Genomic DNA, 19,384 nt, shown 5'->3' with positions numbered 1-19,384 from the left:
GCCCACACACACCACCAGGAGACCCACACACACCACCAGGAGACCCACAGACACACCAGAAGACCCACAGACACACCAGGAGACCCACACACACCACCAGGAGACCCACACCCACCACCAGGAGATACACACACACCACCAGGAGACACACATACCACCAGAAGATCCACACACACACCAGGAGACCCACACACACCACCAGGAGACCCACACACACACCAGGAGATACACACACACCACCAGGAGACACACACACACACCAGGAGACACACACACACCACCAGGAGACCCACACACACACCAGGAGATACACACACACCACCAGGAGACACACACACCACCAGGAGACACACAGACACACCAGGAGACCCACACACACACCAGGAGATACACACACACCACCAGGAGACACACACACACACCAGGAGACACACACACACCACCAGGAGACCCACACACACACCAGGAGATACACACACACCACCAGGAGACACACACACCACCAGGAGACACACAGACACACCAGGAGACCCACACACACACCAGGAGATACACACACACCACCAGGAGACACACACACCACCAGGAGACACACACACCACCAGGAGACACACAGACACACCAGGAGACCCACACACACACCAGGAGACACACACACATCACCAGGAGACCCACACACACACCAGGAGACCCACACACCACCAGGAGACACACACACCACCAGGAGACACACAGACACACCAGGAGACCCACACACACACCAGGAGACACACACACATCACCAGGAGACCCACACACACACCAGGAGATACACACACACCACCAGGAGACACACACACACACCAGGAGACACACACACACCACCAGGAGACCCACACACACACCAGGAGATACACACACACCACCAGGAGACACACACACCACCAGGAGACACACAGACACACCAGGAGACCCACACACACCACCAGGAGACCCACACACACACCAGGAGACACACACACACACCAGGAGACACACACACGCCACCAGGAGACCCACACACACACCAGGAGATACACACACACCACCAGGAGACACACACACCACCAGGAGACACACAGACACACTTGGAGACACACACACACCACCAGGCTTCCCCACTCTGGAAATTTGGCTGCTCACTGCTGCCTTAGTTTTTATTTTCCTAGTAACCTATAATAATTTTAAACAAAGAACTTTGTTTCCTAAATACATTAGTAAAAGTTGACAAGAAATATCTTTGACATGACAGATTATTCTCATATTTATTTTTAATTATTTGTCTTTATTGATTTTAGACAGAGAGGAAGGGAGAGGGAGAAAGAGATAGAAACATCGATGAGAGAGAACATTGATTGGCCGCCTCCTGCACGCCCCCCACTGGGGATCCGGCCCACAACCTGGGCACCTGCCCTGACCGGTAATCGAACCGGCAGCCTTTTGGTGCAGGGCTGACGCTCAACCACTGAGCCACACCAGCCCGGCTATTCTCAAATTTTAAAATTGGAGCATCTGGCAAAAGAAGAGGATGTAAGGTTGGGGTCGAGGTGACCGACACATGAGGGTGATGATAACAAAGAAGCTTCCCGAAGGGAAAGCAGTTCGAGGCTCGGGGAAATGTTGTGAGAAGATCCCAGAAGGGTTGTGAGTTCCGTTAGCAGGTGTGAAGTGTCGGCACAGAATCATCCACACAACAGAACGCAGCTCCCTCTGTCTCTGTTTCATCTGCACTCTGGCCTGGGGTGTGGTGTTAAACGGACATTGTCTACAGAAAATAAAATGTGCAAACTGCCATTAAGAGAAAACTGCGCCTTTATCGGCTGCGCTAACGGGGGGGCGAGAGGGGGGCTGAGGCAGGCCAGCCAGGGGCCGGCCCCGGCGGGTGGAGGGCTCACCCGGGCGGCGGGCTCTCCTCTCAGGCTGCATTTCCCCTGGAGACGGTGCCCTTGTAGCTGCCACAGTGCTGCCCACCGTCCGGGCAGGACACCCACACCCCATAGGACACCTGCCCCAGGTGGGCTGAGCCTCAGGCAGGGCCTCCCCTCGGCCTGGCCCGGGCTCCGGCACGCAGTGTCCCCAGCCTGGGGCAGCGCCTGGTTCTGAGCGGCCCCTGGAGCACGGACCACAAGCTGCTCCGTAGACCTGGGAGGGGTCCCTGTCGCCCGGAGAGGCCCCTGGGGGAGAGGCAGGCTCGCTCGGGCTGAGCTGCTCTGGGCAGAGAGGAGGCTCCCCGGTGCTCCTCCCCTTGGGGGCTGGCGGTGCATGTTGGGGGACACCTGGGTGAGACTTCTTCTTGCCTCCTGACTCCACTTAGAGCAAGGCCTCCCTTTTAATGTCCACATATTTTTAATTACCAGAAGACAGCTATGATCAACCAAGCACTAAACTACTTCTGTCCAGTAGAAATCTAAAGCATAGAAGTAATTTCCAACCTTTGGGAGCCACAGTTAAGAGCAGAAAATGAACAGGTAAAATTAGTTTTGATGACATATTTATTAAACCCAATATACCCAAAATATAGTCCTCTCTGAATGAGAATACAAGTTGTTGATTAGATACTATTAATGGTATACCTGTGGTGCTCACTGCCACTTCGATGCCGTCCATGCCACAGTTAAAGCGGAACGCAGAGCTGTTGAGGCAATAAAGACTGACTACAGGGAAAACTTAGAATGTTTCTTTTTTTTTTTAATCCTCACCTGAGGACATTTTTCTGTTCAGATAGAGTGGGAGGGAGGAAGAGAGAGAGAAACATTGACATGAAAGGGACACATCAAGTGGTTGCCACCCGCACGACCCCACCAGGGCCGGGGACAAACCGCAGCCGAGGTACATGCCCTTAGCAGGAACCGAACCCAGGTCTCTCTGGACCGCAGGCCGACACTCTAACCGCTGAGCCAAACTGGCCAGGGCAGAATGTTTCTGTTTTTAAATTAAAGCTAATATTAAATAAATTGGGAATCCAGCCTCTCCACTGCCCTGGCTGCACTTGGGTGCACACAGCTCCCCACGGGGGACCACAACCCCAGGAACACGGTTCCCCCTCCCTCCGTGACAGGAATGAGTGATTTTCAAGTCACCGCTAGGATGTGCTGGCCAAAGAAACGTCTTCCTGCAACACTGCCCAGAGCCTCTGATCATGATTCATTAATTAGGTACATCTCACGCGGTTTTCAAAAAAACAAACAAGCTAATAATAATCACGAACGGTGCTGTTGATCTTCAAATCAATTCTCTTGTCATCCTGTCAAGTCACACTCCTTTCACAACTTCGGAAGGAAACCGTTTTCTTCGTTAAAAACACTTGACCTCTCTGCACTGTGGCAGTCCACTGTGCAAGTTACTGGGTCCCACCACCCAGGACACGCCCACTTCATGTATGTGGGCCGTCAGCCTCCCAGGGACATGGCATCGTCATCCCGTGTCAACCAGGCGTGTGACCGCCACGTACAGGTTTTCCCTAGGCACACGCACACGTGTGGTTTTGTGTCCTCCTTGCTGGGTCTGGAAGTCACTGCTTTAACCTGCACAGCACTAAGCACCCTGGGAAAGTCACACCTGGCCTCGAGTTGTCAGTAATCCATAAAATGGCAATGAATACATGTCTATCAACAATTGAATCTACAAACAAATGAGCAAACAGAACAGAAACAGACATAGATACAGAGAACTTTGTGTTGGTTGCCAGTTGGAGAGGGGCTGGGTGAACAGATGAAGGGATTACGAAGTGCAAATTGTTTGTTAGACTGATGAACCTCAAAGGGAAAGGGAGGGGGTGGGAAGAGATAAACCAAAGAAGTATGCATGTCTGCGTAACCAGCTGACACAGACAACAGTGTGGGGAAGGCAGCAGGGGGCAGGAGTGGGGAGCAGGGGCCAGCGGGGGCAAAGGGAGGACATCTGTAATACATTCAGCAATAAAGATGGGATAAAATAATAACCCTCCCCTGTATTCTCATCTGCAAACTCGCCGGCCTTGGGCACCGAACACGTTCCTGCATCCCTCCCATCCACCCCCATGCCCACGCACAGGTCCAGGCCCTTCTCTGATAGAGAAAATGAATCTTCTTATATTACAACGAATACAGAAACCGAGTTGCTGAAATTCCCTCGACTTCCCACCTCCACCCACAAAGGTGTCCCTCTCCAGTGACCCCCTCCCCCTTCAGCTGGGTGAGGAACCAGGTAATTCGTCCAACGTGGCCTTTGCTTCAGCAAAGCCCTGAACCCTTCAGAGATCTTCCCTCGGCATCCTTACTGATCCCTCTTTTAACTCATTACCTTTGTTTTAGAACCATCTCTGCTATGTTAATAAAAAAAAAAAATCCCTCCATATATTATCCCGTCTTTCTTCTTTTCTTCACAATTAATTCCCCCAGAAAAACATATTCTCCCCATGTGGTGTGACTTTCTTCATCTCCCCTTGATTCTGACTTACATGTCCACCTGCCCCCGATGAGGTCAGGGTTAGGGTCCTTCGTGATGCGGACGCCTCGGGCACTCACCTGACCTGACCCCTCCCCACCCTCTGCCTAGCTCCCTTCCCCTGGCCTCCGGTACCGGTACCGCCCTCTGCTCGGTTTCCGGACCCCTGGCCACTCCTCTGTCTTTGTCTTCGACCTGCTCCTGATTTCACACTGAGGGGTTGGGAACTTCAGCAATGTAACCTTTAAGTGATCTTCTTACATTATAGTATAAAATGGGAACTTGGTGATTTTCTTCTGAAAACCGTCGGGTCTGTTGTCATGTTGTCAACAGTTCCCCAGACCCCGCGAATTACTGCTTTGTGTGGATGCTTCCCCGAGAGGAGAGAACACCGGTGTTCTTCCAACGTGTCCTTAGAGAAACTCAGGTGAACATGGCAGGGCTATGCGGTCAGACGCTCACCACACAGCGGCCCCTCAGGAACGCCAGTCACGGGCAAAGTCAGAAAACTGCCCAACAATCACAACATCGAAACGCATCAATCACAGATACAATCGCACAGATGACTCCAATCAGCAGTAAACATGGAGCGGTTACAACTTTTTAGGAAACTATTATGTGGGGAAATTATTTAAGTAGCAATACTGTGCTTCCAACTTTGAAGTTAAAAGGCTGTCTCTGGTGGATGAGCGCTTACCCATCGGAGGCCACTGCACCGGTCCCCTCCGGGTGTCCTGGTCACTTGCCGTCACTGCCTCTGAATGCAAATCTCAGCTTCAAAGCAAAGACAGCTCTTAAACTGTAAGAAAAAAATGTGGATGAATATTAGAAAATTAAAATAGTTCACTGTAGAGAAGAAGTTACTTCTGAATTCTGTGAGCACAGGGCATCGACATGGTGCGCCGTGCAACCGTGCCCAGAGTGGCTTTCCCGGTGTGCGGAAGGATGTGCGTGACCACACCACGTAGCAGCAAAGGGGTGACAGAGAAGTGAGTGACCAGATGCATATAAAGAAAAAAGGCAGGTCCAGCCAGTGTGGCTCAATGATTGAGAGTCGACCCTGCATCAAGAGGTCACTGGTTTGATTCCAGGTCAGGGCACATGCCCAGGTTGTGGGCCCAATCCCCAGTGGGGGGCGTGCAGGAGGCAGCCAGTCAGTGTTCTCTCTCATCAATGTTTCTATCTCTCTCTCAGCCTCTCCTTCCTTTCTCTCTAAAATCAGTGAAGATATGCTGTTACCTCAAAAAATTAAAAATGGAACTGCCATTTGACCCAGTGATCCCACTTCTAGGAATATACCCTAAGAGGCCTGAAACACCAGTCAGAAAGAATATATGTACCCCCATGTTCGTAGCAGCACTATTTACAATAGCTAAGATCTGAAACAGCCCAAGTGTCCATCAATAGATGAGTGGATAAAAAAGCAGTGGTACATGTACACAAGGGAACACTATGCAGCTGTAAGAAAGAAAGATCTCTTATCCTTTGAGAGACATGGAGGGACCTGGAGAGTATTATCCTAAGCAAAATAAGCCAATCAGAGAAAGATAGGTATCACATGATCTCATTTATTTGTGGAATATAATGAACAAAACAAGCTGATGAACAACATAGACCCAGAGACATAAAAGTAGGGTGCAGACTCACAAAGCTCAGAGGAGGGGGCGGCACGGGAGGGAAGGGATAAACCACAGAACGTACATGCATGTAATCATGACCATGGACACAGACAACAATGCTGGGGGAGGGTGGGATTGGGAGAAGGATGTCAATGGGGAAAAAAGAGAAATGTCTATAACAAAAATGAATTAAATAAATAAATAAAAATACACAGATTATTTGGTCTAAAATGATATTTTAAAACAAAGTTTGGCTTGGATTTTGACAAATCATGTCTTTAAAAAGAGCTATTTTAAGCAAATATATCAAAAAGTCTGGTATATCTGGGCACAGAGAACAGATAGCTATTTTTAACAGGTTGAATTTCTTTCATATTTAAAAATTTTCAAGGTTGCCCTGGTCAGTTTGGCTCAGCGGTTAGAGCATCGGCCTGTGGTCCGGAGAGACCCGGGTTCGGTTCCCGCTAAGGGCACGTACCTCGGTTGTGGTTTGTCCCCGGCCCTGGTTGGTCGTGCGGGTGGCAGCCCCTCGATGTGTCTCTTTCACGTTGATGTTTCTCTCTCTCTCTCTTCCTCTCCCTCCCTCCCACTCTATCTGAACAAAAAAATGGAAAAATGACCTCGAGTGAGGATAAAAAAAATTTTTTTCAAGGTTAACCACTCTATTTGTTAGAAAAGTATCATCAGGAAATGAGGTGGTATTTGGGAGAAAACAAGAGAGTGATTGTTTACCCCCAAGTGCTTGTTTTGGTTCCCACACAGCCCCGCCCGCCGTGGGACCAGCGCCCGGGGTTGGTCGGTCTCCAGCTGGCTCCTCAGCCTGGTGTCCTCTGGGCGACCTCATCCTCCCCTGTGACCTTAGCTCCTTTCCACTCGGAAATGGTTCTCAAACCACAGAAATAACAGGATGTTGTCAAAGCCGGCACTGTTGGGTGGCTGCCAGCAGAAACCTGAGGGAGCTGACAAGTGCAGATACCACTGCGAGGCAGGGGAGGCGGGCGTTTGCGCAGCGCGAGGGGCTGAAGCAGGGCACCAAGTGCAGACACCAGCCTGGCCTCTCGGCCTCGGTCTCTGTGTGTGTCTCTGCCTCTCGGCCTCGGTCTCTGTGTGTGTCTCTGTCTCTCGGCCTCGGTGTCTGTGTGTGTGTCTGCCTCTCGGCCTCGGTCTCTGTGTGTGTCTCTGTCTCTCGGCCTCGGTCTCTGTGTGTCTCTCTGTCTCTGTCTCTCTTTCTCACTGTCTCTCTCTGTCTCTGTATCTCTCTGTCTCTCTGTGTCTCTCTGTCTCTGTCTCTCTTTCTCACTGTCTCTCTCTGTCTCTGTATCTCTCTGTCTCTCTGTCTCCGCATATCCGTCTCTCTCCCTCCCTCCCAGTTAAGCACCACCCTTGCCTCTTCTCTGTGCACATCTGCTCCAGGCTGACCTTTCTCTGTGCACATCTGCTCCGGCTGACCTTTCTCTGTGCACACCTGCTCCAGGCTGACCTTTCTCTGTGCACACCTGCTCCAGGCTGACCTTTCTCTGTGCACATCTGCTCCAGGCTGACCTTTCTCTGTGCACATCTGCTCCAGGCTGACCTTTCTCTGTGCACATCTGCTCCAGGCTGACCTTTCTCTGTGCACATCTGCTCCAGGCTGACCTTTCTCTGTGCACACCTGCTCCAGGCTGACCTTTCTCTGCAGACTGCTTTCCAAGCACACGACCAATCCAGTGAGGTCACCACAGCCTCATCCAACATGCCCTCAGCACCTGCACAGCCAACCAGGGTCTGGGTCCTCAATCCAAATCCCAGGAGAGGCAAAACCTTCACAGTTTAGAAGTTCATCAGAAAGAGAGACAACACGATTCCCCTTCGCTCTTTCCAACGCGTCCATTCAGAAGCAGCAGCGCCGCAGGGAGCGCAGCAGCGGAAGCTCGCGCGTTCTTCACGGGTGTCCGCCTGCGGGAGAGACACTCCTCTCCAGTCAGCAGACCAAACGGAAGTGGAAGTTCTTCCCAGTCTCCTATTTAAATATTTTTATTTTATTTCGTCTTTTACCCTGTGCTTCCAACACTGTCTCTGTGGGTGACATATGACGCCGTATGTGTGTGAAGTGGGACAGGTAAAGGGGAGGAAAGTACATGCCCCGCTATCGAAGACTGTGATCACAATTCACATGACAGTCACCTTCAAGTCAATACGGGTGCTTACTCTGAACAAGGCAATTTGTTACCTACGAGACCAAGACAAGGATCAAAACCTAGCTCCACCACCCAGTCCCTTCATGTATCATCCCAAGTAAGGGTACAATTAAGTGGTTTGGATTCTGAGTGACAGCAGGGGGTCTGGCACCAGCTTTCTGCATCTGTAGAAACACAAGGGTCATTGTTCAAGGTCGTCGATGTCGGCTGCCCAGATGCGGGAGCCCACGTTCTAGGAGTCGAGTCCTCAGAAATAATACAGGACGGAGCTCTCTGCTCTGCGACATTCTCCCAGGACGTGCTGCAGCGGCCCCTGGGAAAGTCACCAGGAACCCACGGACTGTGTTAAGATTACCATCGCTCCGACACCTGCTCTGAATCATTCTGTGACTCTTATTTCACATTAAGATATTTTCAATCAAGATGATGCTCCTCTGGAGTCTTGCGATGTTCTCATTATTTTATCTCCAATTAAATGCACTTCCATCTTAGTGGCATCCATGACGGCAGCCCGGCTGCTCGGTGGTGACAGGCGGTCCTCTCGTTTCCTCTATGACCCTGCTCCTCCGGGTACTACAACACCGAGTTATCATAAAAGTGAAGCTTCGTAAACCTAGATCTGATTTTACGAAATCAGGCAGAGGAAAAGCCCAGGTTCAGGGCTGGGAGGAGGAAAGTGAACATTCTGAGAAAGTGGATCTCACTCCTTCAAGAAGAGGGCATCTTGTTTTTACCATTTTCTCCATAAGAACACCCTGCTCCAGGGTTCTATACTACAAAGGGGTACCTCTGAAAACAAAATCCAATACGGCAATGTGCAATTTAAAGTAAGCCGGGCCTGGAAAAGGGTCCCAGAATTAACCCTGCCTGGCCTTTTTGTGCAGAGAAATCCTAAATCCAGCTTGTATTTGAGCTGGGTGTGTTAGGTCCTATGTGATGAAACCTCATCGTTCGATCCATTTTATCCAAGCAGTAAATTCTCTTAGGTAGTTTACATGTTTTTCTTATCTTTGTTCTTTGCTTGTATAGTATTTTATTTTACTCCCCTCATTTTGTATCACTGCTCCTCGGGGTGAAAATGGACATGTGGACGGGAGACCCATGCTGGAGACTTCGTTGTGAAGGGAAAGAATGTAAAAGAAAAAAGAAATTTCTTTTTCAAAGAAAGAAAAAGGGCATGATACAGGGAGAAGACAAATCAGAAAGGGTGCTACCCGTTGAGTAAATGGCAGTTTGGTGAAGGAACAGAAAGGACTCAGACAGAGAAAACCAATTAGCCACATGAAAGTCTCATTTTATATGTAGACATTTGCTATTACGAGTCCAGAGTAATTTTTTTAAAAACACCAAATCAACAGAAAACTGCAGAGTACTTCAGACAGACCTAATATAACAAGAAAAAAAGGGAATCAAAACATCTCAGTCGATAAAAATTCTTTCCGACAAGAAAGCCAACAAGCAGATTCATTAATTAAGAAAAATCTTCAACACAACACTCCAAACTAAATTAAACAGTCTTAAACAACAACTTGCAAAAAAATACAAAAAGAACACTTTGAGTTACAAATTCTAAAATTGAGAACAAAAACATGAAAATAATGTTTTAAGCCCTGGCCGGTTTGGCTCAGCAGTTGGTGTATCGACCTGCGGAGTCCTGGGTTCAGTTCCCGCTAGGGGCACGTACCAAAAATAAAACTAAATATAAAATAATGTTTCAATATTAGGATAAACCTTAACATGTGTTAATATCAAATATTAACATGTTAGATGATATTAAAGTACATAGTGTCCAAGAGAGAAAAGCTTAAATTTTAAAGTATAACAGAAAATCATAGTTGCAGATGTTAAACACTAAAATAATTGAAAATGTTCAAGCAGAATTCAAAAAGAATTCAGCAATAAAGAATCCTGAAACTACATAATTGAAGAAATTACCATATAATAAAAAAAAAATCTGTCCTTTAATATTTAACTTCAATATCTTTCTTTAAACAGAAAGACAATTATCCTGGAATATCCACACAAAAAGAGAGAGTCTCATATCAATTTAAGAAAATCTGAAGGCATCAAAAGTCTAGATAAGAATATCTAAATCAAGACAAAGGTGGGTCAAGCTGAGTGTGAGCAAGAAAAAAAGTGTGAGCAAAGGATTTTTTTAAAAATTTTTTTCTTTATTGATTTTAGAGAGAGAGAGGAAGAGCGAGGCAGAGAGAGATAGAAACACCAATGAGAGAGAACATGGATTGGCGCCTCCTGCATGCCCCTCACCAGGGATCGGGCCCACAACCTGGGCATGTGCCCTGACCAGGAATCGAACCAGCGACCTCTTGGTGCAAGGTTGATGCTCAACCACTGAGCCACACTGGCTGGGCAAACACAGGATTTTTAATCCAGCAAAACTGTTGTTGAGTGTGGAGTCCATAGAACACTCATTAGTGAACCCCACTGACCAGGAACTAGGAATGTTATGAGAGCCACTCAGAGCCGAGCACTGGACTAGCTTGATCCGGTTAGGAGATGATTGGGAAACCTTTAACAAAACGACTGATATTGAGCCCTGAATGCATTTAGCTGTAGATCTAAGATGAAAAGGTCCACAACAATAAAAGAACAGGATAAAACAGCCATTGAAACAGAAGGACTCAAAATATGATGAGACTACTTCGCACAACTCTGCAAATGAATGCCAAGACTTAGACACAAAAGGTAACATCTTGGGAGAATGTAACTCATCAAATTTGATTACAATGAGACAGAAAGTTTAAATAGATGATTTCCATATGACTAAGAGAGAGACAGTAGAAGTTATTTAAAAACTACCCAATAAAAAAATGGAACTGCCATTTGACCCAGTGATCCCACTTCTAGAAATATACCCTAAGAAGCCTGAAACACCCATCAGAAAGAATATATGTACCCCCATGTTCATAGCAGCACTATTTACAATAACTAAGATCTGGAAACAGCCCAAGTGTCCATCAGTAGATGAGTGGATAAAAAAGTTGTGGTACACTCGGTTGCAGTTTGTCGCAGGCCCTGGTTGGTCGTGCGGGTGGCAGTCACTCGATGTGTCCCTTCACATCAATGTTTCTCTCTCTCCCTCCTGCTCTATCTGAACAAAAAATGGAAAAATGTTCTCGGGTGAGGATAAAAAAAAAAAAAAAAAAAAGCTGTGGTACATGTACACAATGGAATACTATGCAGCTATAAGAAAGAAAGATCTCTTACCCTTTGAGACAACATGGAGGGACCTGGAGAGTATTATGGTTTGTAAAATATGCAGTCTGAGAAAGACAAGTACCACATGATCTCACTTATTTGTGGATCATAACAAACAAAAATAAGCTGTCGACCAAAAGAGACCCAGAGTCATGGAAGTAGGGAACAGATTGACAAACCTCAGAGGAAAGGGGGTGGGAGGGAAAGGAGGGGATAAACCAGAGAACGTATATGCATGTGTGCACAACCAATCAACACAGACACTAGGTTGGGGAAGCAGCAGGGTGTGGGAGCAGCAAGAAAGGGGTCAATGGGGAAAAAAGAGGGACGTCTCTAATACTTTCAACAATAAAAAACATGTCATTGTAAAATAACAAAAGAAAATAAATATAAAATAAATGTAAGGGTAAACAAATAAATAAATAAAAACCACCCAACAAAAAAGCATCAGGTCCAGATGATTCTACATAAAATTCTATCAAAACTTCAAAGACCAGATCCTCTAAATGCTACACAAATTGTTACAGAACATAGAAAATTAAGGACCATCTTTAAATATTTTTAGGAAGCAAGAATAACATTGATTTCTAAACAAAAAAATTGAGTCCACACCAGTTTTACTTATTAATATCAATCCAAAAATCAGGAGGATACCTTTCAAATCTCCAGGGCTAGGTCACGGCCTTTAGGTTCTCGTCATACTCCTTTCCACCACAGGGACAAAACGGAATGCTAACCTGACTCCATGATACAGGGCACTTGCCAATCTGCCACTTTTTCTTTGTTAATTAATTCAAACAACACGTCGCTGTTCGAATGTCTACACTGACAGACAGTGTAGAGTGATTCAGAACAGGTTTGGGAAGCAATGCACCTGGTTGTTTAAAAAGTAACTGTCGCCCTGGTCAGTTTGGCTCAGCGGTTAGAGCGTCTGCCCGCGGACCGGAGAGTCCTGGGTTCAGTTCCCGCTAAGGGCATATACCTCAGTTGCAGTTTGTTCCTGGCCCTGGTTGGGGTCATGTGGGTGGTAACCACTCAATGTGTCTCTCTCACATCGATGTTTCTCTCTCTCTCCCTCCCTCTCTCCCTCCTGTTCTATCTGAAGATAAATGCAAAAAAATAAATAAATAACACAAAATAAACAAAAAAGTCACTCTGCCTAATAGCTGTGTGAAGCTGGGCAAGCTACTGACCTTCCAAGACTGTTTCTTCACTTTAAAATGAAATGGGGGCCCCACCATATGGAGCTGTGTGGACACGATGAGACACAATGTGATCAGTGCAGAAGGATGCTCAGTGACTGCGGGCACTCAGTCCATGCAGGTGCCCCGGTGCGGGGCCTGGTGTCGGACGGCACTGTGCGTAACCACGGGCTGGAGACAGGCAGAAGGGTTGGGGAGAGCAGGGCTGGCGCCTGCTGGGCCAGTCTAGCCACAGAGGATGGTCATCTGGGGACGGCTGAAGTGGGAATGGGGGGAAATGGAGACATCCAAGAAGAAACTTTGAACCTCAAAGACTGGGTGATAGGTTAGTTTCGTGAAGTCAGGGAGAGAGGATGTCAAGGGTCCCTTCTGGTTTTTTTATTTGTGACAGAATGAAGGAGGGCTGGGCTGGAAGGGGCCCCAGTGGCAGGAGGTGGAGTGGAAAACCCTGGAGCTGGTTTTGAACCGGTCGAATCTGACATGCCTTTGCGCCGTCAGGGGACACACGTCCCACACAAAACAGGGTCTGTTGGAAAGCATCGCTCAGAAAAAAACTCAGAATTAGAGCTTCATCTCCCGTTAATCATGACCCGTGATGTACAGTTCAACAACCCTGGGCTTTCCATTTTCCCAAGCATGTTTTACATCTGTGTCTCCTATCATGGTATTCCTCACCTCTGGACCGGCCCTGCCCAACCTCCTTCACCTGGACGCTGGGTCTCATCTTCAAGGCGCGGCTGAGATGGAATCCCCTCCCATGAGTTGTCCTATTGGACATAGCCAGTCCACACCTTATTTTTATTCCTCCCTGTCCACAGCTTCCCTCAAGGGTAAATGTGGTCAGCAGATGATGTCCCACTTCCAGCCCAGAGATATCCCCCAGCTGCCTGCCTCGTGGGCAGCGTCCAGGACGGGGCTCTGAGGCCGGAGGGGATGCCAGCCCCTCGGTAGCTCCAAGCGAACGGTCTCTGACAAATACACTAAGTACAAGACGTGCGCGAGCAGGAGGAAAGTCCTTCTGCATTAATCCACTGCGGTTCGGAGTTGGTACAGTGTTCAGCCTACCCCGAAGTCTCCCCCTTTCCCATGACGACAGGCATGCCCTCAGCTTCACCAGCACCCACAGCACATTCGTATCATCCACTTTCCGTGGTGGGTCCTTTATTGGCCTTTACACCAGTGTCTTAAAAACCGTAGGTTTGTCCAGCCAGTGTGGCTCAAGGGTTGAGCATCGACCCTACACCAAGAGATCACCAGTTCGATTGCTGGTCAGGGCACATGCCCAGGTTGTGGGCCTGATCCCCAGTGGGGGGCGTGCAGGAGGCGTCCAGGAAATGTTCTCTCTCATGGATGTTTCCATCTCTCTCTTCCTCTCCCTCTCTCTCTAAAAATCAATAAAGAAAAAAAATTAAAAAAAAAAAACCATAGGTTCTATGAGGGCAGAATCCACACTTTCTCTTCTTTTAATCCTTCTACTCTAATAAGGCCCCTGGAACAGCTGGCTGTTGGTGGACAGTTTTAAAATAAGAAAATGAATGAACTGATCAGTTTATTTATGGAAACTCTTCGTGTTGCTCCCCTCAAGAACAAGGGGATGTGGTAACAGAAATTAACATCTGCTCATCCCCAGGGTTCCAATCCCTTATTTATTACTTGTATTTGTCTCTGGACTCTGCCTCCTAGTTTCCTCGATCCTCCTGTGTTATTAAATGTTTTGTATTCTTTTTCAGTACAGAGTTATTAGATTCTGATAAGCATCTAGGATCATAACTCATCAAACGTCATTCCAGTGCTGCCTGGGTAACATCCCTACTTCCCTTGTATTTCAGCCAAAATGATGAGTCTTTAATTCTCTCCGTTAGATAAAAAGTACCCTCCGGTTTTAGATTTCCAAAACCATTCTAATTATTATTATTTTTTTAATGAACAGATACTTTAGTCATAAATATTGGAGCCAAAAAGCACATTGGGTTTCTCCTTAGCCGGTGTGGCACTGTTCCCCGAACCCGGCGTCGTGCTGAGGGTGATGCGAGCTCACGCCCTGGCGGAGCGCGGGGCGCGGAGCGCTGGGCACCAGGCCGGCCCTGCAGCTGCCTGCAGCCTCCGGGAAACTCACCGCAGTTTCTAAGCAGCTGCTTTAACGTTGCCAGCAACAGACTGGATGAAGGGCCCGGTGACACCACATAGGGAAGAATTCATGGGAAGAGCCCTAGGAAATGCCATGGGCACTCACACCGAGAGGAACGGGTGCTCCCCGAAGGGCATCTGCCGAGGGCTGGGGAGCCCCAGTCTTCGGAGCAGCGAATCGCCCGGAACAGTGATGCTCTCGACATCGGTGATCACTAACTGAAGCTTCACCCACAGCTTCGCCTGTCCTGGGGCAGAGTGCTTGTTTCAGTACCTTTAAGAGTGTAGATGACTTAACTATGTGGATATAAAATAATTTGGCCCCTCAATCTAACTGATATTTTTCAGAGAGGCAATTTTAGGATTTGTTTATTAATATAGTCGATATGGTGTAAAGATGTCTGAACATCTGCCTGGCCAGGGAGCTCAGTTGGTTAGAGCATCATCTCGAACAGCGAAGGTTGTGGTTCGATCCCCGGTCACAGCGAGAATCGACCACGAACGCACATCGGTGTTCCTTGCTCTCCCCATTCCTCTCTCTGTCTAAAACCAGTTTCATGAGCGGACGTCTGCCCTGGCCGCGGGTCAGTTGTTTGGAGGGCTGTCTTAGACGCCAGTCATCGAGGGTCTGAGTCCCGGTCAGGGCGCACACCGCGGTTGTAGATTCTACAAGTTCCAGCCCAGTCAGAGCACGTATGGGGCATCTGACTGATGTTTTTCTTTCACAATGATGCTTCTTTCCTCTCTCCCTCGAGTGAGGATTAAAAATGAATAATCAATTAATTAAAATTCAAAAGCGATGTCTTTACGTCATGAATCAGAATTTTGCAATATGATGAGAGCAGCACAGACTGTCCCACTTTGCATTTTGTCAGGAGGATTATCCAGCACATAATCATGGATCGTCTGAAAGACGCTCAGGCAACCAGTGGACATTTTGATGTGAGACACAGTGGTTCAGGACCAGTGCGTGGAAATCAAGAGCGTAGGCGAGAACGTGGTGTCCACCCCTACCCATGTGGCTCAGTGGGGGGGCCTCGTCCCGTCCACGGACAGGTTACTGGTTCAATTCCCAGGCCTGGGCTGCAGGCTGACCCCAAGCAGGGCTGGGCAGGAGGCAGCCAATCAATGTTTCTCTTTCTCTCCCTCTCCCTTCCTCTAAAAAAAATGATGTCTAGAATTCCAATAATCTAAGTTTTAATTTTAACCCATGACCTATTAGCTGTGCAATCCTGATCCGTGGATGTGAGGTGCGCAGACCCTTGGGGTGTAAAATGAAGATGATGATACCGCTCTGGATCACTGATTCAATGAAAATATACATCAAGTTCTGAGCTATTATTCATTGATGACTCTCATTGTTCTTTTCATATGATTGACTCATTACTGTCCCTCCTAACGATCAAACTCTTCTTCAGGGGAAATAACGTGGAAGTAGCTGGGTTCCCAGGAAGGCTCACCGCTACCTCCTGAGAACACCGGGGTGGACCCTCCAAGCGGCAGCTGAACGGCCAGGATGTGTGCTCGTCACTGACCTTCTCACGCCCTCGGACAAGGGGCTGCATCTGCTGACGTTTATTTACTGAAATATATCAGAGGTCTTTGGTCCATCTATTTCTGCCCCTCCCTTCCCCTGCCCCAGAAACTCTCTGGCCGCAAAGGTAATCAAGCTACCAAGTGGGCAGCAGTGAAGAGAAACGCCCCACGTTCAGCAGGAATAAACACACAGCCATCTCCTCCTTACCCGCAAGAAGTCCTGCTTGGCCTCGGGCTGCCCTTCTCGTGTCCACGGTCGCATCATTACAAGTGTCCTCCAGTAGCTTTACTGACTATTCATCATGGCCCAGGAGCCAGGAGTTACCTGTTCAGGAACGAGGGAACACTTTCTTGGACCTCTAAAACAGTTGATATTTAGTTAGCAGCTTATCTCTGAAAATTTCATAACTTCACTGAGTATATTCTGTTAGCGACTAACACCTGTGACCCATCTAAAGCTTTTGGCTTTTCAGTATCTTTTCACACCAATTTCATTTGATCCTTGGAGCCTTCCTGCAACTTAGACTGGACAGGTGCTATCTCACCTGAAGACAAAGTAATGGACACATCAACGAAGTACTCAAGGGCAGTGTAGGAAGGTCCGACCTGGGTCAGCCAGTGAGTGTCTTCTCGAACATATTCTTATATATATTGTCTTAGTGAGATTATCTGCTCAATAAGGGACAGAGATATTTCATAATGTGCCTGGAATGCTTGGTATACATGGTGAGTGTTCACTGTATACAGTTTCTAAGAATTCGACTTTCTTTATAGTTTTATAATCTCCAGTAGATTATAGCAGGAAAACAGTAATTTGTTTTGTTGTCATGAGAGCTATATAGTGTTAAAAACAATTATGATGAATCGTATAACCTTACACTTTGTGATAGTTGATGTATAATAAGAAAAATGTATTTGGTCTTCGTCCCCATTTCCCCGAATGTTTTGGGGACTTCCTAAGGCTAAGAGTGACAGAGATGTGTTTGTCATGTTGAGAAGGGGACTTTCAGACCCTACCTGAGGACGGGCTGGCTGCCGGTGGAGGGAGAGGGGCTGGAGACTGAGTTCAACCATCAGTGATTGAATGAGTTGAGCCTATGTAATGACACCTCTTTGCAGCCCCAACGGAGGGGTGCCTGAGAGGCTCCGGGCTGGTGAACACCGAGCCCACCTGGAAGCGTGAAAGGGGGGTGTTCTCTCCTGCAGCCTATGCATCTCTTCTGTCTGGGGGCGATAAACGTGATCTCATAAGTAAAGCGTTTCTCTGGTTCTTTCCAGCACATGTACGGGACCCCGGAGAAGGTCTGGGGGTCTGCCATCGGTAGCTTGTCCGTCAGAAGCACAAACGAGGGGCTCACAATGGGTGGCTGAAAGCTGAGGGCAGGGCCATCCTGTCGGACTGAGCCCTACCCTGTGGGACCTGACCCTCTCTCCAGGTGGACAGTGTCAGAATCGAGCTGAACTATAGGACTGAGCCCTACCCTGTGGGACCTGACCCTCTCTCCAGGTGGACAGTGTCGGAATCGAGCTGAACTATAGGACTGAGCCCTACCCTGTGGGACCTGACCCTCTCTCCAGTGGACAGTGTCAAATCGGGCTGAAACTATAGGACTGAGCCCTACCCTGTGGGACCTGACCCTCTCTCCAGGTGGACAGTGTCAGAATCGGGCTGAACTATAGGACTGAGCCCTACCCTGTGGGACCTGACCCTCTCTCCAGGTGGACAGTGTCAGAATCGGGCTGAACTATAGGACTGAGCCCTACCCTGTGGGACCTGACCCTCTCTCCAGGTGGACAGTGTCGGAATCGAGCTGAACTATAGGACTGAGCCCTACCCTGTGGGACCTGACCCTCTCCTCCAGGTGGACAGGTGTCGGAATCGAGCTGAACTATAGGACTGAGCCCTACCCTGTGGGACCTGACCCTCTCTCCAGGTGGACAGTGTCAGAATCGAGCTGAACTATAGGACTGAGCCCTACCCTGTGGGACCTGATCCTCTCTCCAGGTGGACAGTGTCAGAATCGAGCTGAACTATAGGACTGAGCCCTACCCTGTGGGACCTGACCCTCTCTCCAGGTGGACAGTGTCAGAATCGAGCTGAACTATAGGACTGAGCCCTACCCTGTGGGACCTGACCCTCTCTCCAGGTGGACAGTGTCAGAATCGAGCTGAACTATAGGACTGAGCCCTACCCTGTGGGACCTGACCCTCTCTCCAAGTGGACAGTGTCAGAATCAAGTTGAACAGAGGACCCCAGCTAGTTGTGAAGAATTGTTTGGTGGTATAGAAAACCTCCACACACATCATAATTGTAGTTGAATTTTCACGTCTACACATTTTATTTTATTTTATTATCCTCACCCGAGGACATTTTTGCATTTATCTTCAGGTAGAGCAGGAGGGAGAGAGGGAGGAAGAGAGAAAGAGAAACATCCATATGAGAGAGACACATCAACGGTTGCCACTCGCACGACCCAACCAGGGCTGGGGACAAACCGCAAGCGAGGTACATTTCCTTATGGGAACCAAACCTGGGTCTCTCTGGTCTGCTGGCTGACGCTCTAACCACTGAACCAAACCGGCCAGGGCACATCTACACCTTTTAATAATGGTAAAAAAAAAAAAAATCATAACCTTTATTGTTTCAAAATACTCATAGCATTGTGAGGAAGGTGAAGTGACTATCGTTTCCCGTGATAGATGCTCAGTAAATCTGTGTACATGAATGACTGGGAATGAGAGAACTGTCACTCCATGTTTGATGATGGCTGTCGGGGGGTAAAAGGTCTGACCGGCGGGGGTCACGTCCACACGCTTTATTGCACACGCCTGGGTGCAGGCGGGCTGAGTCGTAAATTTTGAGCTCAGCGTCAGAATCTCTGTGTTCTCTGGGTTTATAGGCCCAAACCACAGAAACTAAACAAAACTACATTAAAAAAACCCACACTCCCTTGGCACCGCGTGATTGGTGTCGGGGCTGATACAAGCTGTCTCAGAGGTAAGGAATCTGCTCCAGCAGAGGTCTGGGCCACCATTAATCTCCTTCCTCTTTATGGTCCCG

The sequence above is a fragment of the Molossus molossus genome, unplaced genomic scaffold (assembly GCF_014108415.1).
Source record: "Molossus molossus isolate mMolMol1 unplaced genomic scaffold, mMolMol1.p scaffold_m16_p_16, whole genome shotgun sequence".
Classification (NCBI taxonomy): domain Eukaryota; kingdom Metazoa; phylum Chordata; class Mammalia; order Chiroptera; family Molossidae; genus Molossus; species Molossus molossus.
The sequence above is the reverse complement of the archived record's forward strand: the minus strand, read 5'-3'. Positions refer to the sequence as shown.